Below are 16,030 nucleotides of genomic sequence, written 5' to 3' on the forward strand. Positions count from 1 at the left end.
CTGGACTGTTTTTTTTTACACCATGTCCCATTTGAAGCCCCCCTGATGAACCCTTAGAGTAGAAACTCCATAAAAGTGACCCCATTTAAGAAACTACACCCCTCAAGGTATTCAAAACTGATTTTTACAAACGTTGTTAACCCTTTAGGTGTTGCACAAGATTTAATGGAAAATAGAGATACAATTTCAAAATATTTTTTTTTTAGCAGATTTTCCATTTTAATATATTTTTTCCAGTTACAAAGCAAGGGTTAACAGCCAAACAAAACTCATTATTTATGGCCCTGATTCTGTATTTTACAGAAACACCCCATATGTGGTCGTAAACTGCTGTACGGGCACACGGCAGGGCGCATAAGGAAAGGAATGCCATACGGTTTTTGGAAGGCAGATTTTGCTGGACTGTTTTTTTTTGACACCATGTCCCATTTGAAGCCCCCCTGATGTACCCCTAGAGTAGAAACTCCAAAAAAGTGACCCCATTTTAGAAACTACGGGATAGGGTGGCAGTTTTGTTGGTACTAGTTTAGGGTACATATGATTTTTGGTTGCTCTATATTCAGTGGTGTCGCCGGGGGGGGGCCAGAGGGGGCCACGGGCCCCCCCTACATCATGCTGTGCCCCCCCATGTGCCCCCCCAACTAAAATGCCCCCCAAGTGAGCCGCCGCCGCCGGGCACAGGGAGATGTCCCTTCCCCTTCCTCTGATAGGCTGCAGGCACTAGGCCGGCAGCCTATCAGAGGCCAGCGCAGGCGGGGCGATGACGTCATCGCGCCGCCTGGGCCTTACAGTGCGGGACACAGGAAGAGTCCGCATCGCATCTCTGACACTGAGGTAAGTATAAGTGTTTTTTTTTTTGTTGTTTTTTTACAATAGTGTTACTGGCACATTGGGGGGGCTAATTACAATGGGGGGGGCTTATTGCAATGGGGGGACTTAATACTGGCACATGATGATGGGGGGGACTTAATACAATACTGGCACATGATGGGGGGGCTTAATACTGGCACATGATGGGGGGGCTTAATACTGGCACATGATGGAGGGGCTTAATACTGGCACATGATGGGGGGGCTTAATACTGGCACGTAATGGGGGGGCTTATTACTGGCACGTAATGGGGGCTTATTACTAGCACGTAATGGGGGGGCTTATTACTGGCACGTGATGGGGGGCTTATTACTGGCACATTGGGGGGGTTATTACTGGCACGTAAAGGGGGGCTTATTACTGGCACGCGATGGGGGGCTTATTACTGGCACGTGATGGGGGCTTATTACTGGCACGTAATGGGGGCTTATTACTAGCACGTAATGGGGGGGGGGATTATTACTGGCACGTGATGGGGGGCTTATTACTGGCACATTGGGGGGCTTATTACTGGCACGTGATGGGGGCTTATTACTGGCACGTAATGAGGGGCTTATTACTAGCACGTAATGGGGGGGCTTATTACTGGCACGTGATGGGGGCTTATTACTGGCACATTGGGGGGCTTATTACTGGCACGTAATGGGGGGGCTTATTACTGGCACGTGATGGGGGGCTTATTACTGGCACATTGGGGGGCTTATTACTGGCACATTGGGGGGCTTATTACTGGCACGTGATAGGGGGCTTATTACTGGCACATGATGGGGGCTCTTGTTACTGGCACGTGATGGGGGCTTATTACTGGTACATTGGGGGGCTCTTGTTACTGCCAGTGGCACGTTATTGAGGGCACTTATTACTGGCACATTATTGGTGGGCACTATAGGGGCATCTACTGAGGCCACAAAGAAGGGGTGTTTTATATGGGGGGCTCTGTACAGTAGCATTTTATACTGGGACACATTATGGTGGGTACTATGGAGAAGGGGAGACAGGAGTACTATGGAGTCATCTACTGGGGGCACTAAGAAGGGGTATTTTATACTTGCAAATTATGGGGGACACTGAGGGCATCTACTGGGGCACGATATATGGGGCATTTTATACTGGTACATTATGGGGGGCACTAGCAGGAAGGGGGGAGAGGAGCACTATGGAGGCATTTACTGGGGCACTATATAGGGGTATTTTATACTGGCACATTATGGGGGACATTAGCTCAACTGGGGGCATGTTTTGCGCATTATAAGGAGAATTATTTCTACTGGGGGGCATTATGGTGGGTTTTATTACTCCCCCATGGTATGACCTAGTAGCAGCACCAGCCTCTCTCTGCTCTGTTATCCCTCTGCCCCTTCTCCAAATCCTTATTATGAAATCTTTCTCATTAGGATAAAACACAACATCAGCACCGCCGAGCCCCCGGCCAAGTGTTAATGGGGCGTCCGAAATTTCCAAGGGCCAAGCCAAGTAACTGTAAGTGTTCATGTGAAATATGTTTATTTTATATATGTACACTCCTGTGAGAGGCGGGGAGGGAGATCTGTGGATGACACTGTTATAGGGAGGGGGATCTGTGGATGACACTGTTAGGCTAAGTTCACACGAACGTCAAATCGCGGGCCGCAATACACTGCCACAGTTCCGTGTGAATTCCGCATCACGGATGCGGACCCATTCACTTCAATGGGTCCGCTAATCCGGAATCGCGGAACGGCCGCACGGGACGGGACCCCTCGGAAGCACTATGGAGTGCCTCCTGGGGTTACGTCCCGTTCTTCCGTTCCGCAAAAAGATAGAACAAGTCCTATCTTTTAGCGGAACGGCCGGATCGCGGACCCATTAAAGTGAATGGGTCCGCGATCAGATGCGGCTGACCTACGGCCGGCGATCGTGCATTGCGGCCCGCTATTTGCGGGCCGCAGCACAGGCACGGGTCACACACGTTCGTGTGAACTCGGCCTTATAGGGAGGGAGATCTGTGGATGACACTGTTATGGAGGGGGAAATGGGGATGACACTGTCATGGGGTGGATCTGTGGATGACAAATATAGCATAAGATGCTATATACGGTATGTGGCATCCACAGATCCCCCCCATAGCAGTGTCATCCACAGATCCCCCTCTCTATAAAAGTGTCATCCACAGACAGCTGGACTTTTCTTCCCTGTTGCGGTTTTAGGTATTGGGTAAAGTATTGCAGCATTTCTAAGCGTACTTGTGTAAATGTATCGTTGTTATAGCTGCCCCCCCTACTTTTGTCCTGGCCCCCAGTGTGCCCCCCCAAAATTTGAAAGCTAGAGACGCCACTGTCTATATTACACTTTTTGTGAGGCAAGGTAACAAGAAATAGCTTTTTTGGCACCGTCATGTGGTATTTTTATAGAGCAGGTTGTCACGGACGCGGCGATACCTAATATGTATACAATTTTTTTATTTATGTAAGTTTTACACAATGATTTCATTTTTGAAAAAAAAAAAAATCATGTTTTAGTGTCTCCATAGTTTGAGAGCCATAGTTTTTTCAGTTTTTGGGCGATTATCTTAGGTAGGGTCTCATTTTTTGTGGGATGAGATGACGGTTTGATTGGCACTATCCTGCTCAGGACCGCCGTACGCAGGATTGCGTCCTGGCGGCGGCCATGCTCTTCTGGGTGGACGCATATACGCGTCCTCTCGCGATAGCCGAGATTTCCTGTGAACGCGCGCACACAGGCGCGTGCGTTCACAGGTTCGGAAGGTAAGCGAGTGGATCTCCAGCCTGCCAGCGGCGATCGTTCGCTGGCAGGCTGGAGATGCGATTTTTTTAACCCCTAACAGGTATATTAGATGCTGTTTTGATAACAGCGTCTAATATACCTGCTACCTGGTCCTCTGGTGGTCCATTTTGCTTGGATCGACCACCAGAGGACACAGGCAGCTCAGTAAAGTAGCACCAAACACCACTACACTACACTACACCGCCCCCTGTCACTTATTAACCCCTTATGAACCACTGATCACCCCATATAGACTCCCTGATCACCCCCCTGTCATTGATCACCCCCCTGTCTTTGATCACCCCCCTGTAAGGCTCCATTCAGATGTCCGTATGATTTTTACGGATCCACGGATACATGGATCGGATCCGCAAAACACATACGGACATCTGAATGGAGCCTTACAGGGGGGTGATCAATGACAGGGGGGGTGATCAATGACAGGGGGGTGATCAGGGAGTCTATATGGGTGATCACCCCCCTGTAAGGCTCCATTCAGATGTCCGTATGATTTTTACTGATCCACGGATACATGGATCGGATCCGCAAAACACATACGGATGTCTGAATGGAGCCTTACAGGGGGATGATCAATGACAGGGGGGTGATCACCCATATAGACTCCCTGATCACCCCCCTGTCATTGATCACCCCCCCTGTCATTGATCACCCCCCTGTCATTGATCACCCCCCTGTAAGGCTCCATTCAAATGTCCGTATGTTTTTTACGGATCCACGGATACAAGGATCGGATCCGCAAAACACATACGGACATCTGAATGGAGCCTTATAGGGGGGTGATCAATGACAGGGGGGTGATCACCCATATAGACTCCCTGATCACCCCCCTGTCATTGATCACCCCCCCTGTCATTGATCACCCCCCTGTAAGGCTCCATTCAGATGTCCGTATGTTTTTTACGGATCCACAGATACATGGATCGGATCCGCAAAACACATACGGACATCTGAATGGAGCCTTATAGGGGGGTGATCAATGACAGGGGGGTGATCACCCCATATAGACTCCCTGATCATCCCCCTGTCATTGATCACCCCCCTGTAAGGCTCCATTCAGATGTCCGTATGTTTTTTACGGATCCACGGATACATGGATCGGATCCGCAAAACACATACGGACATCTGAATGGAGCCTTATAGGGGAGTGATCAATGACAGGGGGGGTGATCACCCATATAGACTCCCTGATCACCCCCCTGTCATTGATCACCCCCCTGTCATTGATCACCCCCCTGTAAGGCTCCATTCAGATGTCCGTATGTTTTTTATGGATCCACAGATACATGTATCGGATCCGCAAAACACATACGGACATCTGAATGGAGCCTTATAGGGGGGTGATCAATGACGGGGGGGTGATCACCCATATAGACTCCCTGATCACCCCCCTGTCATTGATCACCCCCCTGTCATTGATCACCCCCCTGTCATTGATCACCCCCCTGTAAGGCTCCATTCAGACATTTTTTTGGCCCAAGTTAGCGAAAAAAATAAAAATAAATTATTGCAAAGTCTCATATTCCACTAACTTGTGTCAAAAAATCTCACATGAACTCACCATACCCCTCACGGAATCCAAATGCGTAAATTCTTTTAGACATTTATATTCCAGACTTCTTCTCACGCTTTAGAGCCCCTAGAATGCCAGGGCAGTATAAATACACCACATGTGACCCCATTTCGGAAAGAAGACACCCCAAGGTATTCCGTGAGGGGCATATTGAGTCCATGAAAGATTGACATTTTTGTCCCAAGTTAGCGGAAAGGGAGACTTTGTGAGAAAAAAAAAATAATAATATCATTTTCCGCTAACTTGTGGCAAAAAAAAATAATTTCTATGAACTCGCCATGCCCCTCATTGAATACCTTGGGGTGTCTTCTTTCCAAAATGGGTCACATGTGGGGTATTTATACTGCCCTGGCATTTTAGGGGCCCTAAAGCGTGAGAAGAAGTCTGGGATCCAAATGTCTAAAAATGCCCTCATAAAAGGAATGTGGGCCCCTTTGCGCATCTAGGCTGCAAAAAAGTGTCACACATCTGGTATTGCCGTACTCAGGAGAAGTTGGGCAATGTGTCTTGGGGTGTCATTTTACATATACCCATGCTCGGTGAGATAAATATCTTGGTCAAATGCCAACTTTGTATAAAAAATGGGAAAAGTTGTCTTTTGCCGAGATATTTCTCTCACCCAGCATGAGTATATGTAAAAAGACACCCCAAAACACATTGCCCAACTTCTCCTGAATACGGTGATACCACATGTGTGACACTTTTTTGCAGCCTAGGTGGGCAAAGGGGCCCACATTCCAAAGAGCACCTTTAGGATTTCACAGGTCATTTTTTACTGATTTTGATTTCAAACCACTCACGCATTCGGGCCCCTAAAATGCCAGGGCAGTATAACTACCCCACAAGTGACCCCATTTTGGAAAGAAGAAACCCCAAGGTATTCCGTGAGGGGCATGGCGAGTTCCTAGAATTTTTTCTTTTTTGTCACAAGTTAGCGGAAAATGATGATTTTTTTTTTTTTCTTACAAAGTCTCATATTCCACTAACTTGTGACAAAAAATAAAAACTTCCATGAACTCACTATGCCCATCACGAAATACCTGGGGGTGTCTTCTTTTCAAAATGGGGTCACTTGTGGGGTAGTTATACAGCCCTGTCGTTTTAGGGGCCCGAATACGTGAGTGGTTTGAAATCAAAATCAGTAAAAAATGGCCGGTGAAATCCGAAAGGTGCTCTTTAGAATGTGGGCCCCTTTGCCCACCTAGGCTGCAAAAAAGTGTCACACATCTGGTATCACCGTACTCAGGAGAAGTTGGGAAATGTGTTTTGGGGTGTATTTTTACATATACCCATGCTGGGTGAGAGAAATATCTTGGCAAAATACAACTTTTCCAATTTTTTTATACAAAGTTGGCATTTGACCGAGATATTTATCTCACCCAGCATGGGTATATGTAAAATGACACCCCAAAACACATTGCCCAACTTCTCCTGAGTACGGCAATACCAGATGTGTGACACTTTTTTGCAGCTTAGGTGGGCAAAGGGGCCCACATTCCAAAGAGCACCTTTCAGATTTCACCGGCCATTTTTTACAGATTTTGATTTCAAACCACTTCTCTTGCATTCGGGCCCCTAAAATGCTAGGGCAATATAACTACCCCACAAGTGACTCCATTTTGGAAAGAAGACTCCCCCAGGTATTTCGTGATGGGCATATTGAGTTCATGGAAGTTTTGATTTTTTGTCACAAGTTAGTGGAATATGAGACTTTGTAAGAAAAAAAAAAATCATAATTTTCCGCTAACATGTGACAAAAAATAAAAAATTCTAGGAACTCGCCATGCCCCTCACGGAATACCTTGGGGTTTCTTCTTTTCAAAATGGGGTCACTTGTGGGGTAGTTATACTGCCCTGGCATTCTAGGGGCCCTAATGTGTGGTAAGTAGTTTGAAATCAAAATGTGTAAAAAATGACCTGTGAAATCCTAAAGGTGCTTTTTGGAATGTGGGCCCCTTTGCCCACCTAGGCTGCAAAAAAGTGTCACACATGTGGTATTGCCGTATTCAGGAGAAGTTGGGTAATGTGTTTTGGGGTGTCATTTTACATATACCCATGCTGGGTGAGATAAATATTTTGGTCAAATGCCAACTTTGTATAAAAAAATGGGAAAAGTTGTCTTTTGCCAAGATATTTCTCTCACCCAGCATGGGTATATGTAAAATGACACCCCAAAAAACATTGCCCAACTTCTCCTGAGTACGGCAATACCACATGTGTGACACTTTTTTGCAGCCTAGGTGGGCAAAGGGGCCCACATTCCAAAGAGCACCTTTCGGATTTCAGCGGCCATTTTTTACAGATTTTGATTTCAAACTACTTTGCACGCATTTGGGCCCCTAAAATGCCAGGGCAGTATAACTACCCCACAAGTGACCCCATTTTGGAAAGAATACACCCCAAGGTATTTCGTGATGGGCATACGGAGTTCATGGAAGTTTTTATTTTTTGTCACAAGTTAGTGGAATATGAGACTTTATAAGAAAAAAATATCATAATTTTCCGCTAACTTGTGACAAAAAATAAAAAGTTCTATGAACTCACTATGCCCATCAGCGAATACCTTAGGGTGTCTACTTTCTGAAATGGGGTCATTTGTGGGGTTTTTCTACTGTCTGGGCATTGTAGAACCTCAGGAAACATGACAGGTGCTCAGAAAGTCAGAGCTGCTTCAAAAAGCGGAAATTCACATTTTTGTACCATAGTTTGTAAACGCTATAACTTTTACCCAAACCATATTTTTTTTTTACCCAAACATTTTTTTTTTATCAAAGACATGTAGAACAATAAATTTTGAGAAAAATTTATATGTGGATGTCGTTTTTTTTTGCAAAATTTTACAACTGAAAGTAAAAAATGTAATTTTTTTGCAAAAAAAATCGTTAAATTTCGATTAATAACAAAAAAGTAAAAATGTCAGCAGCAATGAAATACCACCAAATGAAAGCTCTATTAGTGAGAAGAAAAGGAGGTAAAATTAATTTGGGTGGTAAGTTGCATGACCGAGCAATAAACGGTCAAAGTAGTGTAGGTCAGAAATGTAAAAAGTGGCCTGGTCATTAAGGGTGTTTAAGCTAGGGGGGCTGAAGTGGCTATTTTGGGGTGCATATGACTTTTTGATCGCTTGCTATTACACTTTTTGTGACGTAAGATGACAAAAAATGGCTTTTTTTACACTGTTTTTATTTTAATTTTTTTACGGTGGTCATCTGAGGGGTTAGGTCATGTGATATTTTTATAGAGCCGGTCGATACGGATGCGGAGATAGCTAATATGTATACTTTTTTTTATTTATATAAGTTTTACAAAATGATTTCATTTTTGAAACCAAAAAAATCATGTTTTAGTGTTTCCATAGTCTAAGAGCCATAGTTTTTTTCAGTTTTTGGGCGATTATCTTGGGTAGGGTATGATTTTTGCAGGATGAGATGACTGTTTGATTGGTACTATTTTGGCGTACATGCGACTTTTTTGATCACTTTTATTACCTGTTTTGGGAAGTAAGGTGGGCAAAATTTCAATTTCCTCATAGTTTTTATTTTTTTATTTTTATGGCGTTCACCATGTGGGGAAAGTAACAAGACCGTTTTATAGATCAGGTCGTTACGGACACGGCGATACCTAATATGTGTAGTGTAATTTATTTTTTTAATTTTTATTCAGTGATAAATGTGTCTTTTTTTTACTTTACTTTTTTCACTTTTCTTTTACATTTTTTTGACTCAGACCCACTTGGTTCTTGAAGATCCAGTGGGTCTGATGTTTGTATAATACAGTACAGTACGCTATATAGTGTATTGTACTGTATTTTACTTACACTTTGTCTGAACAGATCTATGCCTTTAGCACAGATCTGTTCAGCACCATGGACAGCAGGATGCCTGAGAAGGCGTCCTGTTGCCATGGGAACCTTCCCCGTCCGCTCAGTTGTGGCCACAACTGAGCAGACGGGGAAGGGTAAGGAGGGGGGCTCCCTCCCTCTGTGACCCCATCCTGTCTGGGGGCTGCAAAGGCACAGCAGCTCCCCGATGGGAGAGGGAGGGAGCTCCCGACTGTTAATCTCTGCTCTTCCATACCGCGGTCCGTACGGACCGCGGTATGGAAAGGGTTAAACGGCTGACATCGCATCACAGATGTCAGCCGTTTATACCAGAGTGTCAGCAATGTGCTGATACTCTGGTATAACCACTGTACACCAATGAATATTCAAGAGGAGGCGGGCGGGGGATCGCGATCCCGTCTGCCGCACCGCCCACACCGCCCGCAACCCCCCCGGCACCACCCGCCACCATAAAATCACTCAGGGGTGCAGGTGGGGTTAAAATCTATATTTTGGGCATGTTAAAGTTTCTGATCCCCGCGGTCCGATCAGAACTGCAGAAAGCGCAGCAAACAGCAGGTCTGAATTGACCTGCGGTTTGCTGCGATCGCCGACACGGGGGGTCACGGGATCCCCCCGCGCATTTAGCCGAGGTGCCTGCTCAGTGATTTGAGCAGGCACCTTGTTCCGATCACCGCCCGCCGGGCGGCAGTGATCGGAACAACACATGACGTACCGGTACGTCATGTGTCCTGAAGAGGTTAACAATAATTGCACAAAAAGGAAGTCCCTTCTCAATGTTTGGAATCGCACTGCACGCGAACATTGAGGTTTGTTTCCCCACAGAATAGTCCATTTGTTCTGGGCTGATAGGACAGTGGCCATGACACCTCCAGCAAATGACCTCTCATGATGAAGGTCATGGCATTGGCTCTAGTAGGACCTGGGCCTCATAACGTCCACCCCTGGGGAGTTTTAGCCCCTTTTTCTGAACTTCAGAGTCAACCCGGGCCTTCCAGTAGGGTGAGTTCAGGGACCCTGAGGCAGCGAGGGTGGGCTTCACGGCATAGTACCTCTCTACCAAGCCTATTAAGTCATCTGCAGTCTTCGGGTTTCCTTGTGCAACCCAGCATTGTACCGGCTTAGAGAGAGCATGCATGAATTTGTCCATTACGACCCGCTCCACCATTTTGGCTGGCGAACAGCCATTTTTGGACGAGGTGCAGGAGGTCAAACATTTGAGACCTGGGAGGACCCCGACTGGTGTACCCTCTGAGCTCGGATGGTGATGGTTACCCCCAGACGTGACAATATTTCTGTTTTTAGTCTGGAGTATTACCGTGTATCCTGCAACGATAAATCATAATACGCCTTCTGGGGTTTCGCTTGAGAGAAAGGGGGCCAGCACCTCAGCCCACTGCTCAGAGTCAGCTGGTAATCTCTCACGCTCAGTGACCTGCTCAAAGAAGGTGAGGAAGGCTTCTACGTCGTCCTCTGCGGTAATTTTTTGTAATGCGGACTGAACACTTTTCCTTCCGCCTGAATTCTGTTCAGCCTCATACCTCACTTGTTGGGCTGCCACCCTGTCTCTTAGGACTGCAATTTGGTCTGTCCGCAGCCAGTTTGTCTACTGTTGATGGACATTAGCGTGCCATTGAGCCTGCAAAGCCTCTGCATGAGCCCTTTGCTGATGCTCCAAGACTTGTTGCTGCTCCAATGCATGTTGCTGCTGCAGGTTGCTCTGTACCATCTGCTTGATAAAATCCTCCATTTTTACAGAATCTTGTTGAAGCTCCGCTGCTACTTTAACCCAGGACATAAAAATAAAAGTCCATTCAGTAAATTAGGCACTGGCCCTTTAAAAGTCCAACCAGAGGGGAAAAAAACAGCTCCTGGCATTGTTGCTGTTGCTGCTTTGTACTTGTTGCTGCTTTCTGGCAATCCTGGGAGTTTGCCCGTATTCTCCTCCAATTGTAGGGATTTCCCAAATGGTAGCCTTCGGATAAATACACAGCAGCCTTTTTGCGGTGAAAATTAAAGTAATAAATGTCTTTTATTGTTATTGTTGGCACACAACAAGTAAACAAGTGGCGGTGATCAGCTTACTCCAGCCGACACTTAAAGAAAAACAATTTATTCCCGTATCTGGTAACATCACACAGGTATGATTAAGGCCCAGTACCGTAATTCCCACAGAGTGGAGGGGGGTTTCACTTTGTCCTCTGTCTCTCGGCAGAGACCCTCCGGCTTTCACTCAGATCAAAAACACCCAGCTATCCAGAGCTCCACCGTCAGTCAGGTAATCACACCTCACCTGACCCTGCTGGCTGACATTTGTAAGCCAGTCAAAACCCGGCCTGGAGCGTGGGGAGTAGTCACCTACCCAGCACTATGACTACTCCCAGTAAGAGCCGCCCCGGATTATCTTTTCACAGCTATACTAACTACCAAAGTGTCCATCAGCAACTGCTGACACATGCACTACTGGCTCCTACTTCACTGAGGCCAGGAACCTCGGTGACACATATCTCCCATCTATGAAAGTCCCTTGTGCCTTCTTACTATATATATACATATTAGGGTTATTCCTGCAGTATATAAATATTTTTATATAGAAAGCACAGCAGGCTGTAGAACAAAAACAAAAAAAGATAGATAAATAGAACCAATTGGAGAAATGATTTTCTCCACAAAATAATTTAATTAGTGTAATTTTTTATTTTTTTAAAGGTGCCCATATCCTTTAAAGGGATTCTATCAGATAGGTTTAGCTTATACAACTGAGGACACAATATACATTTTCCATAGCTGTGAGTGCTTTTATTTAGTAAAAAAAAAACGATTTTATATATATGCAAATGAGGCTAGTAAGGATCTCATGGGGCTGTTACCAACGTTTCAGGAGCCCAGCCACGCCCACTGTGAAGGAGCCCAGCATCGCCCTGCATCCTCTGAATCTGCTCCTTGCTCCCCCGACGGTTACTCTGAAGTGGGTTAACTCTATGTGTGTGTGTGTGTGTAGGGGAAAGAAAGGGGCCTCTGAGACGTGAGCAAAAGGCGTATGCTCTCCAAAAGCTGCGACAAGCTGCATACACAGTGTTTCCTGGTAATAAAGTAAGTTGCCATTCCCCCTTCTTTTGGCAGGAGGAAGACTTTCCCCCATTTTGCTTTGATTGCAAGGGTCTAAAAGCATGGTGAACCGGTAATCATCAGACTGCTTCATGTGAAAGTTGTGCCTGTCAGTACGTAGGTAAACAAGTATACAGCTTGCCATTCTGGCTGGTGTACCCAAGGACCCAGTTCTAAATGGCTCCAACCCCCTGTGAGATGATTGGGTGTCATGGCTGGTGTCATTTAGTGTTGAGTAAGAATATTCTAATCGCTAATTTTTATCGTGAATATCAGCACTTCGAGAATTTGCGAAGATCTAGAATATAGTGCTATATCTTTGGAATCGCGAATATTCAGCATTTTTTTTTTATCAGTACTCATTGTTTCTTGCTTGTGGGCCAATAAGACGGCTGCAATATCTTTGTCTGAGCTTACCAACATCCCTAGCAACCAATAGGAAAGTTGCCTACCTCTTACTATATAAGAACCTCCCCAGCAGCCATTTTCTGCTGTTTTTTTGCAGTTCTGAGAGAGAGAGAGCACAGTGCCATTGCTGTGCCCTGTACTTTGCTGAGTCATCTGGATCCTTATTCAATTACATTAGATAGTTAGCTCATATATATATATAATACAGATAGTTAGTGGGAGATGGTCAGTGCAGGCAGTGGCGTAGCGTGGGTTGCCAGCACCCGGGGCGAGCCATGTATTGCGCCCCCCAACCTGTGGACACCCCCATTTTTACAGATAATGTAGCAGTCCTATGTAACACCACAGATAATACAGTGATAATTCTCTGAGTACAGATAATGTAGTAGATGAGTATGAGGCCCCAGAATTCAGAACACTCACAGTGTGACCTGAAGTCTGGGGCCAGGATCCGGCAGGGTGGGCCATATTCACAATCCACCCCCCAACCCTACCGTGAAAGAAATATGTGTTTGGACATTACATACATCACTACAAAATATACAGTATAATACAGCACCACATACCTCATCCATCCAGTGACATCTCCTATTATGTAGACTTTCCTCAACGTCTTCATTCAGAGATAAGACCACCATGACACCTTCTTTCAGCTGCGTCCCATCTCTGCAGAGTTTTATTATTATTAGTTATTATTATTATTATATATAAGTACCCCCTCTGTATAATGTATAATGGCCCCTCTGTAATATTAGGATATATAATGGGCCATTATATATCCTAAAAATACGGAGGAGACCATTATATATTATAATAATACTGGGGGGGTCATTATATATAATAATTATACAGCGGGGCCATTATATATATGTAATAATAACACAGAGGGGGCCATTATATATCCTAATATTACAGAAGGGTTATTATATATAATTATACAGAGGGGCTATTATATATTATTATGCAGGGGGGCCATTATATATAATAATTATACAGGGGGGCCATTATATATTATACAGAGGGGCCATTATATATAATAATTATACAGGGGTGCCATTATATATTATACATTATTAATGGGCTCTCTGTAGAATTATAATATACAATGGCCCCTCTGTATAATTATTATATATCATGGTCCCCCTGTATAATTATAATATTTAATGGCCCCTCTTTATAATATATATTTTCCCCTCTGTATAATATATATTGGCCCCTCTGAATAATATGTAATGGGCCCCATTTTTTCCCCCACCTCCATAGTGCTCCTAGTATGGCCCCTAGTACTTACATAAAAAAATAATAAAAAAATACTCACCTCTTTTCATCGCCTCTTGTAGCCTTTGCTCAGGCGTCCCGGCGCAGGCGGTCAGGAACACATCACCCTGCCCTCCTGCGCCGCGTCATCACGTCATCTCGCGAGACCCGGCGCAGGAGGTCACGGTGATGTAATCGCGATCTCCTGCGCTCATCTACTGCTTCATAGGCTTCAGGCCTGGCCTGAAGCTTATGAGGCAGAACGGAGGGGATAGGAGCCATAGGTTTCCATCACCCTCATTATACTGCCTGCTGCCTGGAGCGCCCTACAATTTGGCGCCCGGGGCAACAGCCCCCCTGCGCACCCCCCCCCAACACGCTACGCCACTGAGTGTAGGTTAGATAGTGATATAGTGTAACTGATAGGTTCCAGTGCAGGGTGTTAGGTAGTGTGATAGGAATTACTGTACTGTGCATTTTCTCCAGTCTCGCGACTGCCCATGCTGCTCATCACTAGTGTCATTATTATCAGCATCCTCCTGCTCCTCCACCATCTTTTTTCTCCTCCAGTGGCAACTCCTCGTCCTCCATGGGACTTTCTCCTTGTGGGTCCCCAACAGCTAAGGGACAGCCAGTAAGATGCGTTAGCTGTTCTTCTGCTGTTGTCCCTTGTTGCATGAGTGTGAGCATCTGTTCTAAAATAGATATCAGGAGTAGGGATGAGCGAACCCGAACTGTATACATTTTCGTAAAAGTCCGTGTTCGGGTTCGGTGTTCGGCGCTTTCTTGGCGCTTTTTGAAAGGCTGCAAAGCAGCCAATCAACAAGCGTCATACTACTTGGCCCAAGAGGCCATCACAGCTATGCCTACTATTGGCATGGCTGTGATTGGCCAGTGCACCATGTGACACAGCCACTATTTAAGCTGGAGTCACGTAGAGCCGCACGTCACTCTGCTATGATCAGTATAGGGAGAGGTTGCAGCTGCGACGTTAGGGCGAGATTAGGCAGATTAACTCCTCCAAAAGACTTGATTCTGTGATCGATCTGCAGCTGTGGATCATTGAAGTGCTATTATTGACTTGCTCACTTTTTTGAGGCTGCTCAGAGCGTTTTTAGATCACTTTTTTTCTGGGGTGATCGGCGGCCATTTTGTGACTTGTGGTGCGCCAGCACGAGCTATCACCAAGTGTATTTAACCATCGATAGTGTGGTTATTTTGTGCTATATCCTACATCAGCTGCAGGCTGAGCCTGTGTCACCCAAGTGCATTTAACCATCAACAGTCTGATTATTTTTTGGCCATATACTACATCAACTGCAGGCTGAGCCTGTGTCACCCAAGTGCATTTAACCATCAACAGTGTGGTTATTTTTTGGCCATATATTACATCAGGGGCAAGTTGAGCCTGTCACCAAGCGCCTACAAAATAGACCTGACATTTCTATTCAACCAAATCTGCACAGTTTTAGCTGGTCAAGTTATTTGTAGTGACCGTAAAAGCAGACTTTTTGTTCTGGGTTGAAAAAGCATTCCCAAATTTGCCATTCTGAAAATAACTAGTTTGTGGTATTTGAGGCCTACTTGAAATCTATCCCAAAAAGAAAATCTTACATTGAAGGTATTGATAGTGTGATTCAGAAAAACCTAAGACACACGCTAGCATGCTGATAGAAGTGTCATTCTGTGATTAAACCTATAACTGTCACACAGCGCAAAAAAAAAACAGGTCTCACATCTCTATTCAACCAAATCTGCACAGTTTTAGCTGGTGAAGTTATTTGTAGTGACCGTAAAAGCAGACTTTTTGATCTGGGTTGAAAAAGCATTCCTAAATTTGCCATTCTGAAAATAACTAGTTTGTGGTATTTCAGGCCTACTTGAAATCTATCCCAAAAAGAAAATCTTACATTGAAGGTATTGATAGTGTGATTCAGAAAAACCTAAGACACACGCTAGCATGCTGATAGAAGTGTCATTCTGTGATTAAACCTATAACTGTCACACAGCGCAAAAAAAAAAACAGGTCTCACATCTCTATTCAACCAAATCTGCACAGTTTTAGCTGGTCAAGTTATTTGTAGTGACCGTAAAAGCAGACTTTTTGTTCTGGGTTGAAAAAGCATTCCCAAATTTGCCATTCTGAAAATAACTAGTTTGTGGTATTTGAGGCCTACTTGAAATCTATCCCA

This window comes from Bufo bufo, chromosome 1 (genome assembly GCF_905171765.1).
Source record: "Bufo bufo chromosome 1, aBufBuf1.1, whole genome shotgun sequence".
NCBI lineage: Eukaryota > Metazoa > Chordata > Amphibia > Anura > Bufonidae > Bufo > Bufo bufo.